This window comes from Zalophus californianus, chromosome 11, assembly GCF_009762305.2.
Source record: "Zalophus californianus isolate mZalCal1 chromosome 11, mZalCal1.pri.v2, whole genome shotgun sequence".
Classification (NCBI taxonomy): Eukaryota; Metazoa; Chordata; class Mammalia; order Carnivora; family Otariidae; genus Zalophus; species Zalophus californianus.
Window position 1 is genome coordinate 85950006 of NC_045605.1, and position 13303 is coordinate 85963308.

The 13303-nt window shown below is 42.3% G+C and overlaps 1 protein-coding gene and 1 pseudogene across 6 annotated transcripts in view; one reads left to right on the top strand and one right to left on the bottom strand.

Moving 5' to 3' along the window:
- KIAA1549L (KIAA1549 like) overlaps positions 1–13303 on the top strand; it is a 262959-nt gene that overhangs the window by 44158 nt on the left and 205498 nt on the right. The gene's annotated exons all lie outside the window — the stretch shown is intronic.
- Positions 64–821, bottom strand: LOC113914338 (annotated as a pseudogene).

Here is a 13303-nt window from a genome sequence, read left to right on the forward strand (position 1 = left end):
CTTTATTTTTTAATTTTTAAATTTTTTATTTGTTTCTTTTTCAAAGATTTTTATTAAAGGTCTTTACAGAACAAATCCAGACTCCAGATCCAGGTGCCAAGGAGACCCTGTTATACTTGTGGGTCCTGGCTGTGGTATGGCAGGGGCCCGGGCTTACCACCCTTCTGTTCCAAGATGGCGGTGGTGGGTGGTATCTCATCCTCGGGTTCCATATTTGTCACATGATCAGGCCAGGGCTTCTCAGGGCCAGTCTTAGCACTTGGATCCCAGGGAAGCACGATCTTCACTTTGATGCCCAGCACACCCTGTCTGAGCCACACACGGCACACAGTAGCGTCAACACAGTAGGTCACAGGGTCCCCACTGTGAATCAGCAAGTCATCCACAAACTTTATGAATGTATCCCTCTGTCCTTGGAGTTTCCTGGACACCATGACCTCAGAGCTTTGGCCCCACTCTCCATGCTGAACTGCAGGCCCCCCACACAGCAAGGCCTCCTAGGAGTTTTAACGCAGAGACTCGGCCTGGACCATAGCACACAGAGCTCTTGTGGCCTCCTTTTCAGCATGGAGCTCTGCGGTGCCCTCAGGGAAGCCAAACCTCTTCTGAACCACAGCAGTTGATTCCCAGATCCACCAGTCCTTCTCACCAAGAACATTCTGTGTCCTGGTGGCCAAGATAATAATTTCTGTCTTGGTTGGTGTAACTTGGACCTCAACTCTGGAGTAACCATCGTCAGCCAGCTCCTGAGTGAGAAAATCATTCTGTTCAGCTCTGAAGATGCCATCAGCGACAGACTTCCTCTTCTTGGAAATTTGCATCATCGTCTTGCCGCCTAAAGGAAAGCAGATAAAAACGTTTTAAAAACACAACGAAAATATCATTATCACATCTGAACAAATTAATAATTCTTAATATCAATAGAATGCAATGTTATAAATTTTCTATTTTCTTTTATAGTTTATTTGAAATAGGATCCAGTAAGCCCCACATCTACCATTTGTAAAAGTGTCTTTTAAGTATCTTTTAATCTATAGGTTCTCCCTTATTTCTCTCTCTCTCTCTCTCTCTCTCTCTCTTTCTCTTTATCATATAAAAGTGCAAGGGAAAAAAAAAACCAGGTTGTTTGCTTCTGGAATTTGTCTGTTTGGATTTTGCTGATTATATCTTTGTGGCATATTTTCTGTAAATTAGAGGCATGACCAGATTTAGGTTAGGGTTTTGGTTTTGGATCTTGGGCATGTTATTTGCTCTTTCTGACCTCTGTGAAATGGGGTGCATACTACCCATCTCATAGCTGTTGTGAAATTATAAAAGAGAATATCCAGGGTAAGACCACGTCCACACCTTAGAGAAGTTGTCATTATGACTGGATTATACTTTTTGTTAGCATTGGGGGGGCTGGGCCCTAGGGAAGCTATTCTCCCACACTATTCAGACTTAATATTATAGCAGGTGTTGTGTCAGGAGGCTGAGCATCAGATGGAGTAGGGGTCCTGCTCTACTATATTAGGCTTGAATATGAGTTAAAGTACTTAAACTCTCTGAGCTTTCCTCATTGCCTCAAGTGCAGCTAATAACATATATCCTCAGAATTCTGAGAGTAGTGATGATGTATGTAAAGAACCTTGAATGTGGTGCTCATCATGGGGTTGATGATCTTTATTATTGATACTTTTGATACCTGAATTCTCATGTGGGACTTGGGGGTACTTTGGTTGCGAAGGGATTCTGGGTATGGCTGGGGGGTGTAACTAAAACTCTTCTTTTCCTCTTTTAAACATATTTGGGGATAAAATAACCTACAATATAACCAAAAGAAAGAAATAAAAGTAAACCCTTTGGGTGCTGAGTACAATTACATTTATTGGTGTACAGATGCTGGAATGTGAACGGAAACATCTACTTACTTCTATTATGACCAGGAGAAAGGCTGGGATTCTGTTTTACACTGTATCAAATATGATAGGGGTGTGGAAACTGGGCAAACACCACCTTCGCCAAAAGATCAAGGGTGATAGCACCAGGAAGGAGATGTATCAACTCTTTTGTGATGTGCCCTGTGTTGTGAGGCACTGAGAAGGGCAAAACATCCTCTCTGGGGGATTCTTACTCAAAATGCCCAATCTCGCTCTATCATGAGAAAACATCAGACACACCCAAATCGAGGGACATTCTATTCTGCAAAAGACCTGACCAGTTCTCTTGGCAGATGTCAAGGCTATGAAAGACAAAGACCGAGGAACTGTCACAGGTTGGCAGAGGCTAACAAGACTTGAGAATTAAATGTGTGTGTGAGATCCAGGATTGGATCCTGCATGAGAAAAAGAACATTAGAGGCAAAGCTAGCAGCATTCAAATAAGGTCTGTCAAGTCGTTAGTAGTCATTTATCAGAGTTATTTTCCTGGTTCGGGCAGTTGTATCATGGTCATGTAAGATATTAACGTTGGAGGAAGCTGGCTGAAGGGTACTGAACTCTCTGTACCGTTTTTGTGATGTTCTGTAAGTCTAAAAAGTTAAAAACACGATACTGGGATGCATGGCAGCTTTTGTGCAGTTTACTGTTTTATAGGAAGTGGAGGGTGCTTCTTTTCTGCACATTAACTTAGGAGCTAGAAACACCAGTCCACTCTTGAGCTGAAGCAGTCAAGATCTCTCTGGACTGGTGAAGTTCCTCACTGTAAATTGAGAGGGAGTTGTGTTAACTCTTTGAGGTTCCCCAGAGACCATCCAAGTACACAGGTGTTTGGGCCCTCCCGGTTGACGGCGTTTTGGTGGTATCATCTTTCATCGGGTTGATCTGGCAGATCTGACTGGCTAATAATGATAGTTACCTCCTTTGATTGGATGCCTGTTATATGCTCGAAACTTGAGTGCTAAGTGCTTATCATCAATCCTTAAAACATCCTTGAAAGGCAGGTAATAGCTCCCCCATTTTATGATACATCTCAGAGAGACTCATTTGCCCAAGATCACTCAGCTGGAGTGGAAATCTGACTCCAAAGCTCAGACTCTGACAGCTGAACCATTCTGCTCTCCCTCACAGGGGCCCTTCTGGCCAGTTCAAGAATGCCTACATGCCCCTGCTGGGCCTCGAGACCTGCCCCCCCTTATCATGTATGCTTGCACTGCATAGAAAAGAGGATTTAGGGGTACTATTTTCCTATCCTCTGTTATCTGTGTGTTGACTAGACTTTTATGTAGGCTTTTTGGGGGCTATTAATAGGCTTCCATGGTCAGGTATCTTTGGGGGAACTTAGGGATCGATAAATTATATAGCTCTCCACCTTTCCCCAGTCAACCAAATGCATTTGGAGAACACCACACAACCGGGCTGACTAGTCCCATCGGTTTATTCCCATTCACCTTAAATGGGCTGTTCAAGCTGCCTAGCAGTGCTGCCCTGTTGCCTTATCCAGGCATGCACCCACTCTCTGGGATAACTGCTTCACACCTTCTCCCCACTCATAACATCCCCACATCTCCTAAAAAAAAACCAAAACCCTATTCCAACAGAGAATTTCCGCAAGCCCCCACGGCTGCCGTGACCAAGCTGCTCGAATCCTGCCTCCTCTCTTGGTAAGGATGAAGCACCTTTGACTCTTGTGCATGAGACTGAGGCCCTCCTACCAGCAGTTCTCCCTCCAGTCCCCTCTCTCCCCATGCAGATGGGCATGTGCTCTATCTTCCACGTTAGAGAAGCCCCGCGTTGACCACACATCCCCCCTCAGCTGCTCCTCTGAACCTCGTCCCCTCTCCAGCCAACCTCCTTGGAAGAGTCTTCTTTCAGACTGTCTCCAATTCCTTATGTCTCTTTCTTGCTCTTTTTTAAAAATTGAGGTGAAATTCACTTAACTTAAAACTAACCATTTTAATATGTTAATATGTGCAATTCAGTACATCCATGGTGTTGTGCAGTTACCAGCTCCATCTAGTTCCAAAGCCTTCTTGTCATTCCCAAAGTGCCCCCCTCCCCTTGCTGGTTACGTGCTCCCCCTCTGTCCTCCCCTCCCCCTAGCCTCTGGCAGCAACCAATCTGTTTTCTGTCTGTGGATTTACCTATTTTGTATATTTTATAAAATGGGCTCATACAATATGTTGACCTTCTTTCGCCTACATAATGTTTTCATGGTTCATCCATGTTGTGACATGTGTCAGAATTTATTTACCTTTTATTGCTTCATAAGATCCCATTGTGTGTATATATATGGCACATTTTGTTTATTCATTCATGGATGGACATTTGGGTTGTTTCTACCTTTTGGCTATTGTGAATAGTGCTACTGTGAACATTCAAGTACAAGTATTTTTCTGAGTATCTGTTCTCTGTACTTTGGGGCAAATCCCTAGGAGTGGAATTGCTGGGTCATATGGTAGTTCTGTGTTTTGGTTTTTGAGTCACTGCTGAACTGTTTGGTGGCTTGGGCCAAGTGACTGGACCATTTTACATTACTGCCAGCAATGTACAAGCATTTCAATTTCCTTATATCCGTATCAATATTGGATATTTCCTGGTTTTCTTCCCATAGCCACCCAGGTAGATATGAAGTGGTATCTCATTTTTTTTTACTCATTATGGTTTCAATTTGCATTTCCTTAATGGCTAATGACATTGAACATCTTTTTATGTGCTTGTTGGCCATTTTCTGTATCTTTGGAGAAAAGTCTATTCAAGTCCTTTGCCCATTTTTTCATTGGGTTGTTTGTTGTTGTTGTTGAGTTTCCCATTCTTTCTTGAATCCACTTTAATCAGACTTTTGTCCTTATCATTCCACAAAAGTTACTTTTATCAAGGTCGCCAATGGCCTCCCATTTGGTCAAACCCAGTGGTCTGTTCTCAGTCCTCATTTTATTGTCCTCACAGCAACATTTAAGGGAGGATCACTCCTTCCTACCTGAGATGCTTTCTTCACTTGGCTTCTCAGATCCCATTCTTTCTTAGTTCCTCTCAGTGTTCTTTGTTGGTCCCTCCTCATCTTCATGACCTCTAAGCCTTAAACTTCCTCACAGCTCAGCTTTCATACCTCTTGTCTTTCTGTCTCCACTTTCCTGGGTGACTCCATCCTTCCAACTGTTCAGGCCAGAAATCTTGGAGTTGTCCTTGACCTCTCTTTTACCTCCTCCACCTGGCTTTACCTCCATAATATATCCAGACTTTGATCATGTCTCACAGCCTTCACTGTATTCACCCTGTTCCAAACCACCATAATTTTTCAACTGGAATTTCTTTTTAAGATTTTTATTTATTTATTTAACAGAGATAGAGAGAGGACACAAGTAAGCAGAGCAGCCGACAGAGGGAGAGGCAGAAGCAGGCTCTCTGCTGAGCAGGGAGCCCGATGCGGGGCTCAATCCCAGGACCCTGGGATCATGGCCTGAGCCGAAGGCAGACGCTTAACTGACTGAGCCACCCAGGAGCCCCTCAGCTGGAATTTTGAAGTACCCTACAAACTGGTCTCCTTGTTTCTCTCCTTCCCTCTGCCACCATCTAGACTGCATGAAACACAGCAACCAGAGAGATCCTGTTAAATTGTGAGTCAGATCTCATGTTATAGTTCTGCTCTGAAGCCTCCAATTGCACCTTGTTTTACTCCAAGTTGGAGCCAAAAATCTCTATATGATTTAATTAGCCCTGGCTTCCTCTTCCACCTTGTCTCTCACTCCCCACCTTGCTCATACCACTCCGGCAATGCTGGAGTCTTTGCTGTGCCTCAAACCTGCTGAACACACACCTGCCTCAGGTCCTTTGCACATATTGCTTCCTCCACCCGGAATGCTCTTCCTCCTGAAAGCCACATGGCTTTCTCCCTAACTTTGCCCAAATGTCCCTTTGTCAGTGAGGTCTCTGTTGATCACCTTATGTAAAATAATAACGTCCTCTTCCCTCTTCTGATCTCCCTTCCTTTGCTTTATTTTTTCCCTTAGCACTTATTTATTGCTTGGTTTCCCCTATTAAAATATCAACCCTCATGAAAGCAGGGATTTTGTTTTTTTGTTTACTGCTTTAGTCCCATTGTTTACAACTATACCTGATACAAAAACATGGATACTTGGGGTTTTTCTACTTTGGAATATGTAACTGTCCATTATAAATCTCTAAGAAGAGGATATTTTTGCAGTATTCCCTCACCCCCCCCCCCCTTTTTTTTAAACCCATAGGGCCTATATTTCACAAAATACTTTTGGGAAGTGCTGGAACAGACTTTTATTTGTATTTTATTTGTAAGTCATATTTAGGGTGATGGGGGTGGTGAATATTATGTAACCTGAGTCTCTTACCCTTGACTAAAGAGCATTTCAGCATATAGGAAAAATGTACATACAAAAGGCCTGAATTTATCCTGAGGGTATGGTTGGGAAACTCATTAGGTAAGATCTGGCCAGTTATTTCTTCTTTGATTTTGAAAAGTGGTTTTACATTTGAGTATTTCTACACAGTTCCGTGCTTATAAGCAAAGTGTGGTGTTTCTCCTAGAGCTGTTGCAACCACTGAGGCCTCCTCTTTCTCCGCTTTTGTCCCAATTCCCCGGGTGATTCCTGCTGTGCCCTTTGGGAGGTCAGCATCCTGTCGGGTTGCTTAGGTGGCCTCCGTCATGTTCTAGGACCACACTTACTTTGACTCTGTCAGAAGCAGCTCTGAGAAGGCAGAGGCTCTTTGTGTTTTGTTTGCCATTGTAGACCCAAACACCTAGCACCATGCTGCTCACATAAGAGGTGGCCAATTAATATTTGTTGAATGAACCTTTGAAGTAGCACCAGGGAAATCTCCTTCACTTGACCCTGCCTCATGGTGACTTACAATCAGGGCTCAGCTTCAATGATGTCTTTGAAAATAGGTGTAAATATGTTCTGAATGGAAATCAAAGTACTTTTCCTCCTGTTTCCATGATCTCAGCTCACAATAACACGGGCGTTCTTGGACAGAGTCTTCAGTTATTCGAATAGTTTGTGGTTAAATAGATTTCAACAAAAAAGGTCCCATTTGAGCATTTAATTTGAAAGCCACTATAATGTGTAATGTATAATAAAGCCACATATAATGTGTAATGTGTGATCGACATTCTCAGAAGAAAGTTGCTCTGATGAACTGTCCATGTCATCTTTTGATTTTGAAAAGATAGAAGGAATGATGTCAGCCTGCAATGTAAATCGTGGCTTGTTATTTTATTTCCTAGAAATGGCCAAAAGAAGAACAGTATTATTTCTGGAAACTGGAAAAATAAAAGGTTACTTGGAAAAGCCCAAGATTTGTGTATTTCATCTTGCTTTCTTACGCATAGAATGATGTTCCCTTTCGTTTTGGCCTTTCCAGGGCGTGCTCTGATTTGCACGGCAAGAGTTGCGCTGTATCTGGTTAATTAACCCCACGTGCGAATGTCTGAGGATTAGTGTCTCGATTTGCTCTAATTAAGTTCAGAAGATTCAAAGGCCACCTGAATAGGAATGGGATGGACATTTGCTTTTGGAAGAGGCAGTAAAATTTCTTTAGGTGAGGAAGCAAATGGGGATGTAATTTAGACCCTGGCATCAGGATTGTTTTTTTGTTGTTGTTGTTTGTTTGTTTGGGGGGGGGAGTGTTTTCATAGACGTCACCATAGTTATGGTGTCTCTATAAATCCCACATATATTTCAGAAAGGAAAATGAAGAAACTTGTGGTGGCAGGTAAAGTGACCTAAATTTGTATAGCTCTGTAGCTTTTAAAAAACCATTTTGTTTCTACACATTTTATGGTTCTTTTAATTAGACTCACAGGACTGGGGTGTTCAGTGTCTAGTGGTCAAATATAATATTTATTGAGGTCATATGATGTGCTAGGTTTTGTCCAAAGAGTACTGTCTGATTTAATTCTTAAGTAACTCGGAGGTCTTGTAGTCTGGGCTCTCCAGAGAGGCAGGACCAATAGGATGCATACATATGTATGTATTCCCTTATACCTTGCCTTACTTATCCTTACACCTACACGTCTCTGTATCTAGAGATTTATGGTAAGGAAATGGCTCATTTGCTTATGGAGGCTGAATAGTCCAGGATCTGCAGTTGGCAAGCTGGAGACCCAGGAGAGCTGATGGTTTAGGTCCCATCCGAGTCTGAGTGAAAAGGCAGAAGACGAGTGTCCCAGCTTGAATGCAGTCAGGCAGAGAGTGACTTCTTTCTTACTCAGCCTTTTATTTTATTCAAGCCTTCAACAGAGAGAATGAAGCCCACCCACCTTGGGGAGGGCAATCTTCTTTATTCAGCCTAATGATTCAAGTGTTAATCTCATCCAGGAACACTGTCATGGACACACCCAGAATAATGTCGAGTCAAATATCTGGGCACCCTGTGGCCCAGTCAAGTTGACACATAAAATTAACTGTCACAGGTAGGTACTGTTTTTATCCGTTGCGGAGACGAGGACGCAGATGTAGAGAAGGGTTGGGTAACTTGTCCAGTGTTACAACTGGTCATAGTGGAGGCAGAACACAAACGCAGGCAGTCTGGCTCCCCAAATGCTCACTCCTAATTGGTACAGCAAACTACCTTTCAGGGGAGGTGACTGAGATGGGGCAGGAAGGGCGAGGGAGGAGGGAAGTGGAGTCCGGTGTCGAGCCTCAGTGTCCAGCCAACCAGGTAGAGGCAGAACTGGATTTGAACCCAGGTCTCCTGACAGCTGGCCCCGCTCCCTGGAGTCCTTCAGCTCCCACGTGGGGCATCCTCTGCCTCTTGGACATTTCAGTTATGAAAGGAAAGAAGTTAACTTCAGTTCTACACCTGAATTGCTGACTCCAGTGCTCTGCGCAGTAGTGGTAGCTGTCTCACCTTGTCAGCATTATAACTTGTCCATTGTGTTCCAGTACTAGAAGATTCCCCAGTGAGTTGGCCTACGTGCATGAGTGTAGTAATTGTTTTAATAACGCTACCTTCCATTGCTAAAGCACTTCAAACTTTTTAGAGCACTCTCATATATGCACATTATTTAAAAAATGGATTAGCTTGACTAAGTGGATTTACTCTGGGGTGATGGTCTTTCATGGATGTGAATGGAAAAAAGGCTTTTACCTCCTCTTAGCCAAGATTAAAAAAGAATAAACGAGTTAAGAGATGATGGAAGGGAAAAGGGCATGTATTGAAGAGCATGATCACAGGGATGCAGCACTGAAGGAGATTGAAGGGCCCCGGACCAGGAGGTATGGGGTCATAGCAACTGTTGGCATTGAAGCCAGACTGTTCTGGGTTTGAATCGTGACTCTGCTACTTACCAAGGAGACACACTGCATCACCTCTCTGAACCTTTCCTCCTTTGTAAAATGGGAATTATACTTTGTACCTCACAGAGTGGTTGTAAGGAGAAGTGCTTGTCCATGCATGCCACGTTGAAAGCCCCTGATAAAGAACTCCTGCAAATCCCCCCACCTCCTACAGTAAGGCCTGCCTTGACTGGCCTTGAGCTGCTTGTTGTAAAGACCTTCACCTGCCTGCTCTTTCCCACCTAGCTCCCACACCTCTAGTCACCAGCTCTGACTGTATTACAGAGCATCCATTCCCTTCTGTGGATATGCCCAGACTGGATAAAGGGGCCTCTTTCCTGGTCCTACTTTACATCATGGATTCCTTGTCTGAACTGGGCATGTCCAGCTGGCCCCCTACCACCTGCTTGCCCCTCTTTAGCCCTGTCCAGGCCACTGTCCCCTGCGCTGTCCCTGTCCCTGATTTTCCACTGTTGGTGTCCAACTGTACAGATCTTTTTTCCTTTCTTGATTTTTTTTGTTTTTGTTTTTGGACAGAGATTTGGTTCACATGGATCATTTTAGAGGGACTACACTATTTCAAGAGAGATAGTAGAATTTGGTTAGTTAAGTCAAATTCCTGGTCATTTCCGGAGGGAAAATCAGTTAAGCTGGTGGTTTACCGATTCCACTGGCTTTACTAAGCCGACTGGCAACGGTCAAGCTGGCCACCAGTTTAGGCACAGACTTAAGGTCCCATTCCTGGTTTTTATTCCAGCTTCTTACCTCCTAATCCTTATTTTATCTGGATTCAGTTCCAGAAACTTCACTCAGAGAACCAGGTGTATGGGTTGCGACTTTTAGTTGGAAGGCACTCATTACTTTGCTGTAGCTCCTGAAAGCACCATTTCCGGGGTGAGAAGCGTTCTTCTGTTGCCCTTTGCCTCTCTCAGCATCTTTGTGATCAAAGTGGAGGGATTTGAAGATACCTTAAGATGTAACCTTGGGGCTCTTTGAAATGGTGATTCTTGTTTTGCACAGACCTATCAGATCCATCAAGTGCTGGTAACTGGTCATTTCTGAACATGTTATGGTCAGTTAGTGATTTAGAGCTTAAAAAAACAAAACAAAACAAAAAAACCTCCACACAGCCCTTTTCTCTGAACTGGCTGCATTTCTGACTCTTCCAGTTTCTCTCCCAACCATCTGAAATGAATTCTAATCCTGAGAAGGAAAATCTTCATGATTTAGTTTGTGGGCCTGGGTAATCCCAATCACCGTGTGTCATTCATTTGTGAGATAACAAGTCCCAGAAAGAAGGTGGGAATTATTGAACAAGAGAGGGCCTAATAATAATCTCACAGTTGGGTGAAATAAACATTCCTTTGGAAATTTAAGTTCTGGTCCTTACCCCGAAGAGTTTGATTTCATTTGCATGTAGAATTCCCTTATATTATGGAGAATTTTTGCATGAAAATGAAAGAATAAGTTACATCCCATATTTCTTAGTTGGGCAATTCGTGGTTAGTCATGTCCAGTTTATCCCATTTGTGAGTAATAAGCCCCAGCTAGCCTCCCCTTTCTAGCTAGCATAGTTTGGACAAGTCTCTAACTCATTAGGTAGACTCAAGGAGAGAAGATTTAGCCAACTCTAAGCTTTTACACTTAACTGCTTAAATATTCTGACATTTCAGATCTTCCTTCTGAATCACCATCCTTCTTTCTGAGTATAGTTGACCCTTGAACAACATGGGTTTGAACTGGGCAGGTCTACTTACAGTAACACAGATTTTCTTTGATAAATACAGTACAGTGCTGTAAATGTATTTTCACTTCCTTACGATCTTTTTTGTTTTAGTATGCCTGTTCTGAGGGGTTTTTTTAAGATTTAATTTTTTTATTGGAGAGAGAGAGAGAGTGCACACAAGAGCAGGGGTGGAGATGGGGATACGGCGGAGGGTCAGAAGAGAGGGAGAAGCAGACTCCCCGCTGATCAGGGAGCCTGACACGGGGCTGGATCCCAGGACCCTGGGATCATGACCTGAGCTGAAGGCAGACGCTTAGCCAACTGAGTCACCCAGGCGCCCCTCTTCCTTATGATCTTCTTAATAACATTTTCTTTAGCTTACTTTATTGTAAGAATTCAGTATGTAATATATATAACATAGAAAATACGTGTTAATCGACTGTGTTATTGGTGAAGTTTCTGGCTCTCCGTAGTTAAACTTTTGGGAAGTCAAAAATTACACGCAGATTTTTGACTATGTGGAGGTCAGCATCCCTAAAACCCCCATGTTGTTCAAGGGTTAACTATACATTCTTAATGGCTAAAATTAACAAGTCAGAAAACGACAGATGTTGGCGGGGATGCGGAGAAAGGGGAACCCTCCAATACTGTTGATGGGAATGCAAGCTGGTTCAGCCACTCTGGAAAACAGTATGGAGATTCCTCAAAAAGTTGAAAATAGAGCTACCATATGACCCAGCAATTGTACTACTGGGTATTTACCCCAAAGATGCAAATGTAGGGATCTGAAGGGGTATGTGTACCCCGATGTTTATAGCAGCAATGTCCACAATAGCCAAACTATGGAAAGAGCCAAGATGTCCATCGAGAGATGAATAGATAAAGAAGATGTGGTATATATACACAATGGAATATTATGCAGCCATCAAAAGAAACGAAATCTTGCCATTTGCAATGACATGGATGGAACTAGAGGGTATTATGCTGAGCGAAATAAGTCAGTCAGAGAAAGACATGTGACATATGATCTCACTGATATGGGGAATTCGTAATCTCAGGAAACAAACTGAGGGTTGCTGGAGTGGTGGGGGGTGGGAGGGGTGGGGTGGCTGGGTGATAGACATTGGGGAGGGTAAGTGCTATGGTGAGCGCTGTGAATTGTGTAAGACTGTTGAATCACAGACCTGTACCTCTGAAACAAATAATACATTATATGTTAAAAAAACAAAGAAGAAGAAGAAGATAGCAGGAAGGGAAGAATGAAGTGGGGGCGGAATCGGAGGGGGAGATGAACCATGTGAGACTATGGACTCTGAGAAACAAACTGAGGGTTCTAGAGGGGAGGGTGGTGGGGAGATGGGTTAGCCTGGTGATGGGTATTAAAGAGGGCATGTACTGCATGGAGCACTGCGTGTTATATGCAAACAATGAATCATGGAACACTACATCAAAACCTAATGATGTAATGTATGGTGATTAACATAACATAATAATAATAAAAGAGTATAAAAAATAAAAACTTCTAAAAAAGTAAAAAAGAAAGAAAGAACAAGGGTTAACTATACATTCTTTTAAAATTCCTTTAGTGAGGATATATTAGTGATGACCTCTATCTGTTTGCTTGAAAATGTCTTTATCTCACCCTTGTTTTGAGAGCTAGTTTTGCTTATTCCCGATTGACAGTTATTTTCTCTCAGCTCTTTGAAGATGTCATTTTACTTTCATTCTTGATGCAGAGAAGTCAGCTCAGTCTTCGTCAGTGATCTGTCTGGTCTCTGAGTGTTGTTACTCCCTTCTCCATGATTTGGGTTTCTTCAATTTCACTAAGTGTTGAAATTTTTGATATTGGTTTAGATATTGGTTTCTTTTTATTTATTCTGCTTGGGATTTAATGTATGTCTTCAATCTGAGAATTCATGTCTTTAATTAATTAAACAAATTGTTAGCCCTTATTTATTTGAATATAATTTGAATATAACTTCTCTCTCAATCACCTTATTTTTCTCCTTTCCGGAAATCTGATTAGACATGTTAAACCTTCTCACTTTGTCCTTCATATTACTTAGCTTTTAAAATGTATGTTAACTGTCCTTTCCAGGCTGCATTCTAGGTAATTTCCTCAAATCTGTTTTAAGGTTAATACATTCTGTCTTTGGCTGTGTCGAATATGCTACTTACCTGTGTTTTGGTTTTCATTATCATATTTTCTATTTTAGAAGTTCTATTTGGCTCTTTTTAAAAACAGCTTACTCAGTTGTCTTCATCATATCTTTAATCACTTCTATTATTTCTTTATACATGTTAAACTTAATTATGGCATATTCTGTATCTGATCATTGCAATATCTC